At 40.0% G+C, this 15,806-nt stretch overlaps 1 non-coding gene across 1 annotated transcript; it reads right to left on the reverse strand.

Moving 5' to 3' along the window:
• Window positions 1-1,892: 1,892 nt before the first annotated feature.
• On the reverse strand, window positions 1,893-1,976 carry LOC135270479 (small nucleolar RNA SNORD11). The gene has a single exon (XR_010338652.1). It is a non-coding gene; the product is annotated as a small nucleolar RNA SNORD11 (small nucleolar RNA).
• Between the last annotated feature and the right edge of the window lie 13,830 nt (window positions 1,977-15,806).

The following is a 15,806-nucleotide window of genomic DNA, read 5'->3' on the forward strand; positions in this document are numbered from 1 at the left end:
GAGGTTGCAGTACGCCGAGATCGTGCCACTGCACTCCAGCCTGGGCAACAGAGGAGTGCAACAGAGCAAGACTCAGTCTCAAAAAAAAAAAAAAAAATAGAAAAATTAGCCAGGCATAGTAGCACACTCTTGTAGTCCCAGCTGCTCAGGAGGCTGAGGCAGGAGGATCATGTGAGCCTGAGGAGGTCGAGGCTGAGTGAGCTGTGATCAGCTGTGATTGTACCATTGCACCCGAGCCTGGGCAACCGAGTGAGACCCCGTCTCAAACAAAAGAAAACAAAAACAGTCAGTTTATATTATGCATATTTAACCACATTAAAGAAAGAATGAAAGAAAACATGAGATGAGAGAGAAAAGAACAGAGTGATGGGCTGATCAAATCATGCTGGAGAAAGAGCTCAGGCTATGAGCAGAGAGTTAGTGAGGCCCCTGTCTCCAACTTCAGTTCAGTATCCCTTCTAGAACTGTGGGGATGGCTTCCCTAACTGGCACCAGCTCGGGCCTGGCCTCTGAACCCAGGGAGACTCCAGTGAGAACCAGCCCGAGAGGATGAGGCAGGTGGATCGCTTGAACCGAGGGGTTCGAGGCTACAGTGAGCTGTGATCGCACTACTGCACCCCAGCCTGGGCAACAGAGTGAGACCCTTTCCCAAAAAACAAACACAAAAACCATTCAGTCATATGGATACACCACATGTTTATTAAAAAAATTAAAATAGCCAAATGTTGAAAATGAAAGTACTAGTTATTCCATAGCTACCACTCAAAGTCTCACTGCATAATTACGCAAGAGTTGTTGTATGTTCGCTAGGGGATCCAAGTCAGCCATGTAATCTCACCTATAATTTACTTCTCACAGTCCTGTTGGCCATGGGGGCTTTAGGTAATCACCTATTTGTTTATAGTATCATTCTAGACATACAGCCATAGCATTTCTGTAAGGACCATTGGTATTTCTTCTGAGTTTTGGGTTTGCCAAGCAAATAAATGTAAATGCTTTTCCCTCTTCCCACAAGCTGCGTCTTCAATGCAGATAAATTACCAATAGGTGTATAGTGATATCTTTACAATCACCTCTTGGTCCAAATGAATGGATGTGGTTATAGCCACAGTTAATTGAAACTAGTGTTAGAACCCACACTTCCTTATATTTTCAAATTTTATAAATATAACAAAAAATTTCATGTTAAAATGACAAACTATATCCGTGAACCAATTTATAATGGATAGTGATACTGTTCTTGGGGAAAGACTAGAGCAACATAAAGACACCCATATACAATTGTCTACTCTCTTATTAATTGTCAATGTTGATAATCACTGCTTAAAATAATTTTGGTTTTACTGATATTGGGTGAAATTAAGCCTAACAATTTTCTTAGAGTATAAAGCCGTTTTGCAAAGATGTAGCTATGATACTTCAGGGCTTCTGCATGGTTTTCTTACTCTTCTAATCATCTCACTATGTAAATTGTTTTATTGTTTATATCTTTTTGCTTCTCCAGGGAAACAATAATGCAGATTTCACAACTTGCATCCTCTAGTTGTGGTAAAGCATAAAGTGAAACGATGTTTTCCAGACAGGTTATATTCAGTTTGATCCCATTTATCTTGTCTCAGGTCATCCCTCAAAGTCCTGGGCTCAAGAAAGCCTCCTGTTTCAACTTTCCAAGTAACTGGGACTACAGATGTGTGGTACCACAAAAGGATAGTTTCTATTTTTTATTTTTGCAGAGACAAGATCTTGTTGTGTTGCCCAGGCTGGTCTTAAATTCCTGACCTCAAGTGATCCTCCTATCTCAGGCTTCCAAAGCACTGGGATTACAGGAATGAGCTACCGTGCTGAACCTTCAGATTTCCATTATTATTTTGTTAAATTTTTTTTTCCCAGACATGTCTCCAAAGAGATAATGACTAAATATGCCTTCATTATCCAAAGGGAAATCAGGCAAACAAATAAAAATTATAATTGATCTATGACCCTATTGTTAAGAGTCAGTCTTATTGTGAGTGAGATAAAGTATATAAATTCAGATATTTATTATCAGTTCTATTATTAATTTCTACCCAAGAAAGTGATTTTTTTCTCTTCTTCATAGTACATTTAATTTTTATTTATTTATGTTTATTTATATATAGATATTTTTCTTTTCCAACTTTTATTTTAGATTTAGGCAGTACATATCCAGCTTTGGTACATGGGTATATTGCATGATACTGAGGTTTGGGGTATAAATGATCCTGTCACCTAGGTACCGAACATAGTACCCAACAGTAAGTTTTTCAACCCTTGCCTGCCTCCCTCCCTCCTCTGACTATGAATCCCCATATCTATTGTTGCTATCTTTATGTTGATGAGTACTTAAGGCTAGCTCCCATAAGTGAACACATGTGGTATTTGATTTTCTGTTCCTGCATTAATTTGCTTAGGATAATGGCCTCCAGCTGCATCCATGTTGCTCCAAAGGACAAAAATTTATTCTTTTTCTAGGCCTGCATAGTATTCTGTGGTGTATATGTACCGTATTTTCTTTATCCAGTTCACTGTTCATGGGCACCTAGGTTGATTCCATGACTTTGGTATTATCAATAGTGCTGCAAGGAACATTTGCATGCATGTATCTTTATGGTAGAATGATTTCTATTCTTCTATCCCAGTAATGGGATAGCTGGGTTCGATGGTAGTTCTAAGTTGTTTGAGAAATCTTCAGACTGCTTTCCACAGTAGTTGAACTAATTTACATTCCCACCAAGAATGTATGTGTTCTCTTTCCTCCACAGCCTCGCCAACATCTGTTGGTTTTCAACTTTTAAAAAATAGCCATTCTAACTAATGCGAGATGATATCTTGTAGTTTTTGTTTGCATTATCTGATATTTAGTGATGATGAGCATTTCCATCATATATTTGTTGGCCACTTTTATGCCTCCTTCTGATAAGTTTCTGTTCATGTCTTCTGTAAGTTCTGGGACACATGTGCAGAACGTGCAGATTTGTTACATAGGCATACACAAGCCATGGTAATTTGATGCATCCATCACTCCACATTCCGTCATCTACATTAGGTATATCTCCTAATGCTATCCTTCCCCTAGCCCCCCACCCCTGAATAAGCCCCTGTGTGTGATGTTTCCCTTCCTGTGTCCATGTGTTCTCATTGTTCAACACCCACTTATGACTGAGAACATGCAGTGTTTGGTTTTCTGCTCTTGTGTCAGTTTGCTGAGAATGATGGTTTCCAGCTTTATCAATGTCCCTGCAAAGGACACGAATGCCTCCTTTCAGATGGCTGCATAGTGTTCCATGGTGTATATGTGCCACATTTTCTTTATCCAGTCTATCATTGATGGGCATTTGGATTGGTTCCATGTTTTTGCTATTGTGAACAGTGTCACAATAAACATACATGTGCATGTCTTTATAATACAATGATTTATAATCCTTTGGGTATACATCTAGTAATTGGATTGCTGGGTCAAATGGTATTTCTAGTTCTAGATCCTTGAGGAATCACCACACTGTCTTTCACAATGGTTGAACAATTTACACTCCCACCAACACTGTAAAAGTATTCCTATTTCTCCACATCCTCTCCAGCATCTGTTGTCTCCAGATTTTTTAATGATCGCCATTCTAACTGGCATGACATGATATCTCAGTGTGGTTTTTGATTTGAATTTCTCTAATGACCAGTGATGATAAGCAGTTTTTCATATGTTTGTTGGCCTCATATATGTCTTCTTTTGAAAAGTGTGTGTTCATATCCATAACCCACTTTTGAATGGGTTTTTTTCTTGTAAATCTGTTTTAGTTCTTTATAGATTCTGGATATTAGCCCTTTGTCAGATGGGTAGATTGCAAACACTTTTCCCCATTCTGTTGGTTGCCATTTCACTCTAATGACAGTTTCATTTGCTGTGCAGAAGCTCTTTAGTTTAATTAGATCCCATTTGTCTATTTTGGCTTTTGTTGCCATTGCTTTTGGTGTTTTAGTCATGAAGTCCTTGCCTATGCCTATGTCCTGAATGGTTTTGCCTAGATTTTCTTCTAGGGTTTTTATGGTGTTAGGTCTTATGTTTAAGTCTTTAAGCCATCTGGAGTTAATTTTTGTATAAGGTGTAAGGAAGGGATCCAGTTTCAGCTTTCTGCATATGGCTAGCCAGTTTTCCCAACACCATATATTAAAAAGGGAATCCTTTCCTCATTGCTTGTTTTTGTCAGGTTTGTCAAAGATCAGATGGTTGTAGATGTGTGGCATTACTTCTGAGACCTCTGTTCTGTTCCATTGGTCTAAATCTCTGTTTTGGCACCAGTACTATGCTATTTAATTACTATAGTCTTGTAGTAATAGTTTGAAGTCAGGCAGTGTGATGTCTCCAGCTTTGTTTGTTCTGCTTAAGATTGTCTTGGCTATGAGGGCTCTTTTTTGGTTCCATATGAATTTTAAGGTGTTTTTTTCCAATTCTGTGAAGAAAGTCATAGCTTTATTCTGTGCATTGAATCTATAAATTATTTTGGGTAGTATGGCGATTTTCACGATACTTGTTCTTTCTAAGCATGAGATTCGAATGTTTTTGTCTCTTATTTCCTTGAGCAGTGGTTTGTAGCTCTTCTTGAAGAGGTCCTTCACATCCCCTGTTAGTTGTATTCCTAAGTATTTTATTCTCTTTGCAATTGTGAATGGGAGTTGACTCACTAATTTGGCTCTCTGTCTGTTATTGGTGTACAGGAATGCTTGTGATTTCTGCACACTGATTTTGTATCCTGAGACTTTGCTGATGTTACTTATCAGCTTAAGGAGATTTTGGGCTGAGACGATAGGGTCTTCCAAATATACAATCATGTCATCCTGAAAATAGGGACAATCTGACTTCCTCTTTCTCTAATTGAATACTCTTTATTTCTTTTTCTTGGCTGATTTCACTGGCCAGAAGTTCCAATACTATATTGAATAGGAGTGGTACGAGGGGTAATTGAATACTCTTTATTTCTTTTTCTTGGCTGGCCAGAAGTTCCAATACTATATTGAATAGGAGTGGTGTGAGGGGTCATCCTTGTCTTGTGCCAGTTTTCAAAGGGAGTGCTTCCAGATTTGCCCTTTCAGTATGATATTGGCTTTGGGTTTGTCATACATAGCTCTTACTATTTTGAGATACATTCCATTGATACCTAGTTTATTGAGAGTTTTTAGCATAAAGGGCTGTTGAATTTTGTTAAAGGCCTTCTCTATGTCCATTGAGATAATCATGTGGTTCTGTCTTTGCTTCTGTTTATGTGATTGATTATGTTGATTAATTTGAGTATGTTGAACCAGCCTTGCATCCCAGGGATGAAGCCAACTTGATTGTGATGGATAAGCTTTTTGATGTGCTATTGGATTTGGGTTGCCAGTATTTTATTGAGGATTTTCACATCAGTGTTCATCATGGTTATTGGCCTCAAATTTTCTTGTTTAGTTGTGTCTGTGCCAGATTTTGGTATCAGGATGATGTTGGTCTCATAAAATGATTTGGGAAGGATTTCCTTTATTAACATTGTTTGGAATAGTTTCAGAAGGAATGGTACCAGCTCCTCTTTGCACATCTGGTAGAATTTGGCTGTGAACCCATCTGGACCTGGACTTTTTTTGGTTGGTAGGCTATTAATTGCTGCCTCAACTTCAGACCTTGTTCTTGGTCTATTCAGGGATTCAACTTCTTCCTCATTTAGTCTTGGGAGGGTGTAGTGTCCAGGAATTTATCCATTTCTTCTAGATTATCTGGTTTATTTGCACAGAGGTGTTTATAGTATTCTTTGATGGTAGTTTTGCATTTTGTGTGGGATTGGTGATGATATCCCTTTTATCATTTTTTATTGCATCAATTTGATCCTCCTCTCTTTTATTCTGCTTAATAGTCTATTTTGTTTATCTTTTCTAAAAGCTCCTGGATTCGTTGATGTTTTTGAATATTTTTGTGTCTCTATCTCCTTCAGTTCTGCTCTGATCTTAGGTCTTTCTTGTCTTCTGCTAGCTTTTGAAGTTGTTTGCTCTTGCTCCTCTAATTGTTTTAATTGTGATGTTAGGGTGTTGATTTTAGATCTTTCCTCATTTCTCTTGTGGGTATTTAGTGGTATAAATTTCCCTCTACAAACTGCTTTAAATGTGTCTCAGAGATTCTGGTACATTGTGTCTTTGTTCTCATTGGTTTCAAAGAACATCTTTTTTTCTGCCTTTATTTCATTATTCATTCAGTAGTCATTCATTAGCAGGTTGTTTGGTTTCCATGTAGTTGTGAGGTTTTGAGTGAGTTTTTAAATCCTGAGTTCTAATTTGATTGCACTGTGGTCTGAAAGACTGTTTGTTATGATTTCTGTTCTTACGCATTTTCTGAGGAGTTTTTTTTACTTCCAATTATGAGGCCAATTTTAGAATAAGTATGATGTGGTGCTGAGAAGAATTTATGTTCTGTGCATTTGGGCTGGAAAGTTCTGTAGATGTCTATTAGTTCCACTTGGTCCAGATCTAAGTTCAAGTCCTGGATATCTTTGTTAATTTTCTGTCTCATTGATCTGTCTAATATTGACAGTGGGTTGTTAAAGGCTCCTACTATTATTGTGTGGGAGTCTAAGTCTCTTTGTAGGTCATTAAAGACCTGCTGTCTGTATCTGGGTGCTTCTGTATTGAGTGTAAATGAATTTAGGATTGTTAGCTCTTCTTGTTGTATTGATCCCTTTACCATTTTGTAATGCTCTTCTTTGTCTCTTTTGATCTTTGCTGGTTTAAAGTCTGTTTTATCAGAAACTACGATTGTGACCTCTGCTTTTTTTTTTTCATTTTCATTTGCTTGGTAAACATGCCTTCATCCCTTCATTTTGACCCTATGTGTGTCTTTGCACATCAGATGGATCTCCTGAATACAGCACACTGATGGGTCTTGACTCTTCACCCAATTTGCCAGTCTGTGTCTTTTAATTGGGGCATTTCACCCATTTACATTTAAAGTTACTATTGTTATATGTGTATTTGATCCTGCCATTTTGATGCTAGCTGCTCGGTTTGCTCATTAGTTTCTTCATAATGTCAACGGTCTTTACAATTTGGAATGTTTTTGCAGTGGATGGTACTGGTTGTTCTTTTCCATGTCTAGTGCTTCCTTCAGGATCGCTTGTAAGGCAGGCCTGGTGGTGACAAAATGTCTCAGCATTTACTTGTCCATAAAGGATTTTATTTTTCCTTCACTTATGAAGCTTGGTTTGACTGGATATGAAATTCTGGGCTGAAAATTCTTTTCCTTAAGGATATTGAATATTGGCCCCCCACTCTTTTCTGCCTTGTAGGGTTTCTGCCAAGAGATCCCCTGTGAGTGTGATGGGTTTCCCTTTGTGGGTAACTCGACCTTTCTCTCCGGCTGCCCTTAGCATTTTTTCCTTCATTTCAACCCTGGTAAATCTGACAATTATGTGTCCTGGGGTTGCTCTTCTCAAGGAGTGTCTTTGTGGTGGTCTCTGTATTTCCTGAATTTGAATGTCAGCCTGCCTTGCTAGTTTGGGAAGTTCTCCTGGATAATATTCTGAATAGTGTTTTCCATCTTGGTTTCATTCTCACTGTCACTTTCAGGTACACAAATCAAATGTAAATGTGGTCTTTTCACATAATCTTGTTTTTCTTGGAGGCTTTGTTCATTTCTTTTCACTTGTTTTTCTCTGATCTTGCCTTTTTGCTTTGTTTCATTAAGCTGATCTTCAATATCTGATATCTTTTCTTCTGCTTGGTCGATTCAGCTCTTGAAACTTATGTATTCTTCATGAAGTTCTCTTGCTTTGTTTTTCAGCTTCATAAAGTCATTTATGTTCTTCTCTATGCTGGTTATTCTGGTTAGCATTCCGTCTAACCTTTTTTCAAGGTTCTTAGCTTCCTTGCACTGGGATAGAACATACTCCTTTAGCTTGGAGAACTTTATCATTACCCAACTTCTACAGCCTGCTTTTTGTCAATTTGTCACACTCATTCTCCATCCAGTTTTGTTCCCTTGCTAGTAAGGAGTTGTGATCCCCTGGAATAGAAGAGGCATTCTGGTTTTTGTAGTTTTCAGCCTTTTTTCACTGGTTTATTCCCATCTTTGTGGATTTATCTACCTTTGGTATTTGAAGTTGGTGACCTTATGATGGAGTCTCTGAGTTGATGTCCTTTCTGTTGATTTTGAAACTATGTTTTTCTCTTTCTTAGTTTTCCTTCTAACATGCCCCTCTGCTGCAGGTCTGGTGGAGTTTGATGGAGGTCCACTCCAGACGCTGCTCGCCTGAGAATCATCAGCTGGGATTGCAGAACAGCAAAAATTGCTGCCTGTTCCTTCCTGTGGTAGCTTCATTCCATAAGCATACTTTCCAGATGCCAGAAAGAGCTCTCCTCTACAAGGTGTCTGTCAGCTCTGCTGGGAGGTGTCTCCCAGTCAAGATACACAGTTGTCAGGGAATCACTTAAGGAGGCAGTCTTTCCCTTATCAGAGCTTGAATGTTGTGCTGGCAGATCCGCTGCTCCCTTCAGAGCTGCCAGGCAGAGACGTTTATGTCTGTGTAGCTGTACCCACAACTACCCATTTTCCTAGGTGCTCTGTCCCCGGAAGGTGGGGGCTTTATTTATAGGTCCTTGACAGGCTGCTGCCTTTTTTTCAGAGATGCCCTGCCCAGCAAGGAGTAGTCTAGTTTTACAGTCTGCCTGCAGAAGGCTTGCTCAGCTGCTGTGTTCTCCATTGCTCTGTAAACTTCCCAGTGACTTTGTTTACACACATGAGGTTAATACCACTCACTTAAGCCTCAGCAATAGCAGAAGCCCCTCCCCGACCATGCTCGAATGACCCAGGTTGAACTCAGACTGTTGTGGTGTCTGTGAGAATTTGAAGCCATTGGATCTTAGCTTGCTGGTCTTCATCAGGTGGGACCTGCCGAGTCAGATCACTTGGCTCCCTGGCTTCAGCCCCCTTTTTCAGGGGAATGAGTGGTTCTGTCTTGCTGGTGTTCCAGATGGTGGGAAAAAAAACCTGCTCTGGCTAGCTCACTGTCTTCCCAAAAGGCCACATTGTTTTGTGCTGGAAACCTGGGATGCTGGTGTTGTAGGCAATGGAGAGAATCTCCTGGTCTGCATGTTGTGAAGACCATGGGAAAAGTGCAGTATCTGAGCCAGAGTGCCAGGAAAAGTATTTAATGTCTTCCCTTGTCTAGGAGAGTGAGTTCCTCAGCCCCTTGTGCTTCCTGGTTGAGGCAACACTCCACCCTGCTTCAGCTTGCCCTCCTTGGGATGCACCCACTGTCTAACCAGTCCCAGTGAAATGAACCAGGTACCGCAGTTGGAAATGTGGAGATCACCTTCCTTCTGTGTCACTCTTGCTGGGAGCTGCACACCGGAGCTGTTCCTATCTGGCCATTTTGCCTTGTTTTTCCTTCTGTCCATTTTTCAATGGGGTTGTTTTTTACTTGTTGATTTAAGTTCCTTATAAATTCTGGATATTAGACCTTTGTTGGATGCATAGTTGGCAAATATTTTCAACCACTCTGTGTGTTGTCTGTTTACTCTGCTAGTAATTTCTTTTGCTATGCAGAAGCTCTTTAGTTTAATTAAGTCCCACTTGTCCATTTTTTTTTTTGCTGCAAAATTGAAAAGTTAATCATAAATTCTTTCCCAACACTGCTGTCCAGAATGGTGTTTACTAGGTTTTCATCTTGGATTCTTATATTTAAGCTGTTTTGAGTTTATTTTTATATATGGTGAGAGGAAGGAGTTCAGTTTTAATCTTCTGTATATGGCTAGCCACCTATCCCAGCACCACTTATTGAATAGGAAGTCCTTTCCTCACTGCTTATTTGTGTTGATTTTGTCAAAGATGATTAGATGGCTGTAGGTGTGGGTTTCGTTCTGGGTTCTCTGAACTGTTTTATTGGTTTATATGTCTGTTTTTGTATGTTCATTTTTGTTTCTGTTATGTAGCCTTGTAGTATAGTTTGAAGTCAGGTAGTATGATGCCTCTGGCTTTGTTCTTTTTGCTTAGGATTGCTATGGCTATTTTTTGGTTCTATATTAATTTTAGAATAGTTATTTACAATTCTGCGAAAAAATGACTATGGTAGTTTGGTAGGAATAACATTGAATTTTTAGATTGCTTTGGGCAGCATGGCCATTTTAATGATATTGATTCTTCCAATCCATGAGCATGGAATTTTTTTCTATTTGTTTATATCAGTCATCTGTTTTCATAGTACATTTATGACCAGTAAATGAAATTTGTTTTCCCATCATATTTCTTACTTCAGGGCCTATTTCAAATTCTACCTATGTCCTGAAGACTTCTCTGATTACTCTAGCATAGCATATTTTCTTTTCTGAAGTTGTAAAATTATTTTCCACTATGTATTTGGGATCCTGACTACTAGCAGTAGTCTGCTTTCTCTGTGAATCCTTGAATATGCATATGGAAACTGAGAATTAAAAGACAATTTTTATGTTGAAAGAATACCTGGGTGGGGCCTCCTATCCTGAGATCCCAGCCACCCTTCACCTGGGCTCTTGATGGGTAGCAGTTCTTCACTTCCCTCGGATGTAGCTTTCAGAGTGAGCAGGCAGGCCACAATTTTTACTGCAGCCCTCGCTCCTGTTGCCCTCAGGCTTGGAAGGAAGTTCAGTGATTAGGAACTAATGTGGACCTCTAGCACAGCATAGCTACCTTATGGAAAAGCAACCAGACTATTTTCCACATGGATCCCCACCCCTGCTACTCCTCCCTGGACAGTGCCTCTTGACCTGGGTTTCCAGCACAGATATGGTGCTGCCTCTGAATGCTTCAGTTGGTGGTGGCTCTGCATTTATCCCAGAAACAACACACAGCCCCTCTGCCATTGCAGCTGCAGTGGTACCACCATTACTGCCCTTAGGCTGGGGTAGGAATAAAAGACCTGGTTGCTAAGGTGGCACCTCCAGCACACCACAGCCACCATATGGAGAGAAGCCCCAGGCTCTCTTTCCAATGAGCACCTATCCCCACTCTTCACCAGACAGAGCCACCAGCTCAGGACCACAGAACAGCTGCCCCACCCTCAGCTGGTAGTGGCTCAGTCTTTCTTCGGGGTGGTACTCCCTGAGACAACGCAATAGCCCCTCTGCCATTGCTATGGCAGCAGATCTACCTCTACTGCCCTTGGACTAGGAAAGGAACAAAGAGACCGAGGGCTTTACCTTTGCTTCCAGTATACCATAGTCACCATAAGAAAGAGAACCCACTCTCTTCTCCCTGTAAGCCCTCAACTGCCTGTTTGTTTGTTTGTAACCAAGTGGAGTCCCTGGCTCTTGCCAGCAAGACAGCTGCCCCACCTCCTGGCTGGACATTGTTAGTAGCAGTGGCTTTATGTTTCTCTGAGGTGGAGCTCCCAGAGGCATCTGAAAGCCCCTCTGCACTGGCATTGACCTTGCTGCCCTCAGTCTGGGGACGGAACTAAGACCCTGAGTGCTTGGTATCCATACCTCCAGCAAGCTGCCTGAAGGAGAAAAGGCCTGTCTGTCTGTCTCCCCCATGAGTGAGTCCTCCATTAGCCCTGATTAATACTAGGCAGGTCCCCCCAGCCAGCTTGGGTCCACAGCACTGATTGATTGGTAGCAGCTGTTACCTTCTCTGGGGTAGAACCCCAAAAGGCAAGTGAAAGACCCTCTGCCACAGCCACTACCAAACTGTCTTCCCCTGCTGCTTCCAAGTTGAAGAGAAAACATAAAGCCTAAGCATACCCCAGGACACTTATGTGCAGCAAAAAAATGCCAAGCCAAGATCTGCAGCCAGCACTTGAGTCAGAAAGGAGTGCCCACTTTCAGAACATTGAGAAGGAGTGTGGCTGCAGCCCTGAGAAAATAAAGAGGAGTCATACGGCTAAGCAAAACCTACTACCGGTAATTACACTTAAGTGGCATCTACTGGTCACAGCCCAAATGTCAACACTAAAAATATTTTGTTAATATAGTCCCCTTTGAAACCATGGAAAAGAATTGAGCTACAAAGACCCTGCACAAAGCCCTGGTCTTCTGAAAACCTATAGAAAGGAAGTCAACTGACCATACTCAAATTTCACCACTGCTGTTGTTAAAGGAACATCACCCATACAGATGATAAAGAACCAGCTCAAGAACTCTGGGAACTCACTCAAAAAGTCAGAATGTCTTCTTTCCTCCCAGTCACCACAATAGTTCCCCAACAAGGATTCTTAACCAGGCAGAAATGACAGAAATAGAATTCAAAATATTGATAGAAACAAAGATCTTTGAGATTCAGGAGAAAGTCAAAACCCCATCCAAGACTCCAAGAATTACAGTAAAATGATACAGCATCTGAAAGATGAAATGACCATTATAAGAAATAGGCAAACTGATCTGATGTAGAATTTTATAATACAACTGGAAATATTAACAGGATAGTCCAAGTTGAGGAAAAATTCTCAGAGCTCAAAGACTGGATCTCTGATGAAAGTCAGACAAAAATAAAAAAAAAGGAATTTAAAATAATGAACAAAACTTCTGAAAAATATGGGATTCTATAAAGAGACCAAACCTACAACTCCATAACATCACTGAAAGAAGAAGAAAGAAAGTTGGAAAACATATCTGAGGATATTATTTGTGAAAATTTCCCCAACCTCACTAGAAAGGCCAACATTCATATTCACGAAATACAGAGAAACTCTGTGAGATACTGTGTAAGATCATCCCCAAGACATGTAGTCATCAGATTCTCCAAGGATGAAATGAAACAATAAATGTTAAATACAGTTACACAGGAGGAACAGGTCATTTACAAAGGGAACCCTATCAAGCCACAAGAGATTGGACCTATTTTCAGCATTGTTAAAGAAAAGAAATTACCAAGAATTTCATATTCAGCCAAGCTAAGCTTCTTAGTGAAGGAGAAATAAGATCCTCTAGAAAAGAAATTACCAAGAATTTCATATTCAGCCAAGCTAAGCTTCTTCTTTTAGTGAAGGAGAAATAAGATCCTCTTCAGACAAGCAAATAGCTGAGGGAATTTGTTACTACTAGACCTGACTTACAAGAGATCTTGAATAGAATGCTAAATATGGAAAGGAAAGACTGATACTAGTCACTACAAAAACACACCTAAGTTCATAGACTATTGCCACTATAAAGGAACCACACAAACAAGTCTACATAATAATTAGTTAACACCATGACAAGATCAAATCCACACATAAGAATATTAAGCTTATATGCAAATTAGCTACATCCTCAATTAAAAGACACAGAGTGGCAAGTTGGATAAATAAGTGAGACCCAATGGTGTGCCATCTTCAAAAGAACCACCTCACATGCATTGACACCAGTAGGCTCAAAGTAAAGAGATAGCAAATAATCTACCAAGCAAATGAAAAACAGAAAAAAACAAGGGTTGCTATTCGAATTTCAAACAAAACAGATTTTAAACCAGCAAAGATCAAAAAGACAAAGAAAGGGCGTTTCATAGTGGTAAAGGGTTCGATTCAACAAGAAGACCTAACTATTCTAAATATATATACACCCAAAACAGGAGCACCCAAATTCATGAAGCAAGTTCTTAAAGACATATATAAAGAGACTTAGATAACCATACAATAATAGTGGGAGACTTCATAGTACTTCAGTGGGGAGACACCCCACTGAAAGTACTAGATGGAGCATCAAGGGAGAGAACTAACAAAGCTATTCAGGACCTTAACTTGACACATGACCAACTGAACCTAAAAGACATCTTCAGAACTCTTCACCTCAAACAATAGAATATACATTAGTCTCATCTATACATGGCACATACTCTAAAATTGAGCACACAGTGGCCATAACACAATCTTCATCAAATTCAAGGAAAACCAAAATCAAATCATACCAACCACATTCTGAGACCACGGTGCAATAAAAATAGTAAGAAAATTGCTCAAAACTGTACAATTACATGGAAACTAAACAATCTGCTCCTAAGTAACTTTTGGGCAAACAATGAAATTAAGGCATAAATCATGAAATTTTTGGTAACTAATGAGAACAAAGATGCAACATATTATAATCTCTGGGACACAGCTAATATGATGTTAAAAGGGAAGTTTATATTTACCAAATGCCCACGTCAAAAAGTTAGAAAGATCTCAAATCAACAACTTAACTTCACACCTAGAGGAACTAGAGAAATGAGACAAAATCAATCCCAAAGCTAGCAATAGAAAAGAAAATGTGGCACATATACACCATGGAATACTATGCAGCCATAAAAAATGATGGGTTTGTGTCTTTTGTAGGAACATGGATCAATCTGGAAGCCATCATTCTCAGCAAACTAACAAAAGGAACAGAAAATCAAACACACATGTTCTCACTCATAGGTGGGTGTTGAACAATGAGAACACATGGACACAGGGAGGGAGGCATCACACACTGGGGTCTATTGGGGGGGACTAAAGGAGGGGCAGCAGAGGGTAGCGAGGCTGGGGAGGGATAACATGGGGAGAAATGCCAGATATAGGTGATGGGGAATGGAGGCAGCAAACCACATTGCCATGTATGTACCTATGCAACAATCCTGCATGATCTGCACATGTACCCCAGAACCTAAAGTACAATTAGAAAAAAAAAAGAAATAACCACAATCAGAGCTGAACTGATATAGAAACTGACATGCAAAAAACAAAGATCAGTGAATCCAGGAGCTGTTTCTTTGAAAGAACAAATAAACCAGTAGCTAGACTAATAGAGAGAGAAGATACAAATAAACAGAATCAGAAATGACAAAGATGATATTACCACTGATGTTACAGAAATAAAAAACACCCTGAGAGACTACTGCAAACACCTTTGTGCACAGCAGTTAAAAAACCTAGAAGAAACGGACACATTCCTGGAAACCTACAACATCCCAAGAGTGAACCTAGAAGAAACTGAATCCCTGAACAGATCAACAATGAGTCCTAAAGTTGAAACAGTAATACAAAGCTTACCATCCAGAAAAAGCCCAGGACCAGATGGAATCACACCCAAATTCTACCAGATAGATAAGAGTTGGCACCATTTCTACTCAAGCTATATTCAAAATAATTGAGAAGGAGGAATTCCTTCTTAATTCATTCTATGAGGCCAGCATAATTCTGAAACCAAAACCTGGCAGAGACTCAAGGAAGGAAAGAAAATGTCAGACCAAAACTGTTGATGAGCATAAATGCAAAATACTAGTAAACTGAATCCAGTGAAGAGGGAAAAGAAAAATGGATAAAATAACATGAAAATAAAATTAATGCAGGAAAGAGAAGCAGAAATTAAAATTTTCTTTTATTAGCAAACTTCCCTGAGTCCTTCCCCGTAACGTGGGTAAGGCTTGCTGTCTCTTTGTGGGGGCAAAGGCCCCGGGCTGAGGGAGACCCTAGGCACCACTGGGAGACTTATCCCAATAAGGAGATCAGCTCTCCCGAGCTCTGGTGCCCTCCTTGGACAGTGCAGTGGAACTGGGAAGAGGCTGCAGAATAGGATCAGCCCACTTCAGGAACTGTGGTAAGACATTTGTGGGTTGAAGAAGGGGCAGGCAAAAGGGAAAGGAGGTCCAGAGCTCCAATCATCTTCTAGGGAAGTGACTAGTAACCTGACCTAGCAAGACTAGGAGAAGTGAGAGAGGCTCACAGATTCAAGTGAAACTCACCTAGCTGAAACCTGATCGGCTCCAGGGAAGTGATTATTAATCTGACCCAGTAGGGCTGAGGGAAGCAAGAGAGAGTTGCTGATTTGAATGAAACTTGCATATCCACCAACACTGGAAGCAAGAGTGG

The sequence above is a fragment of the Aotus nancymaae genome, unplaced genomic scaffold, assembly GCF_030222135.1.
Source record: "Aotus nancymaae isolate 86718 unplaced genomic scaffold, 86718_ANA_hifiasm-v0.15.2.pri h1tg000062l, whole genome shotgun sequence".
NCBI lineage: Eukaryota > Metazoa > Chordata > Mammalia > Primates > Aotidae > Aotus > Aotus nancymaae.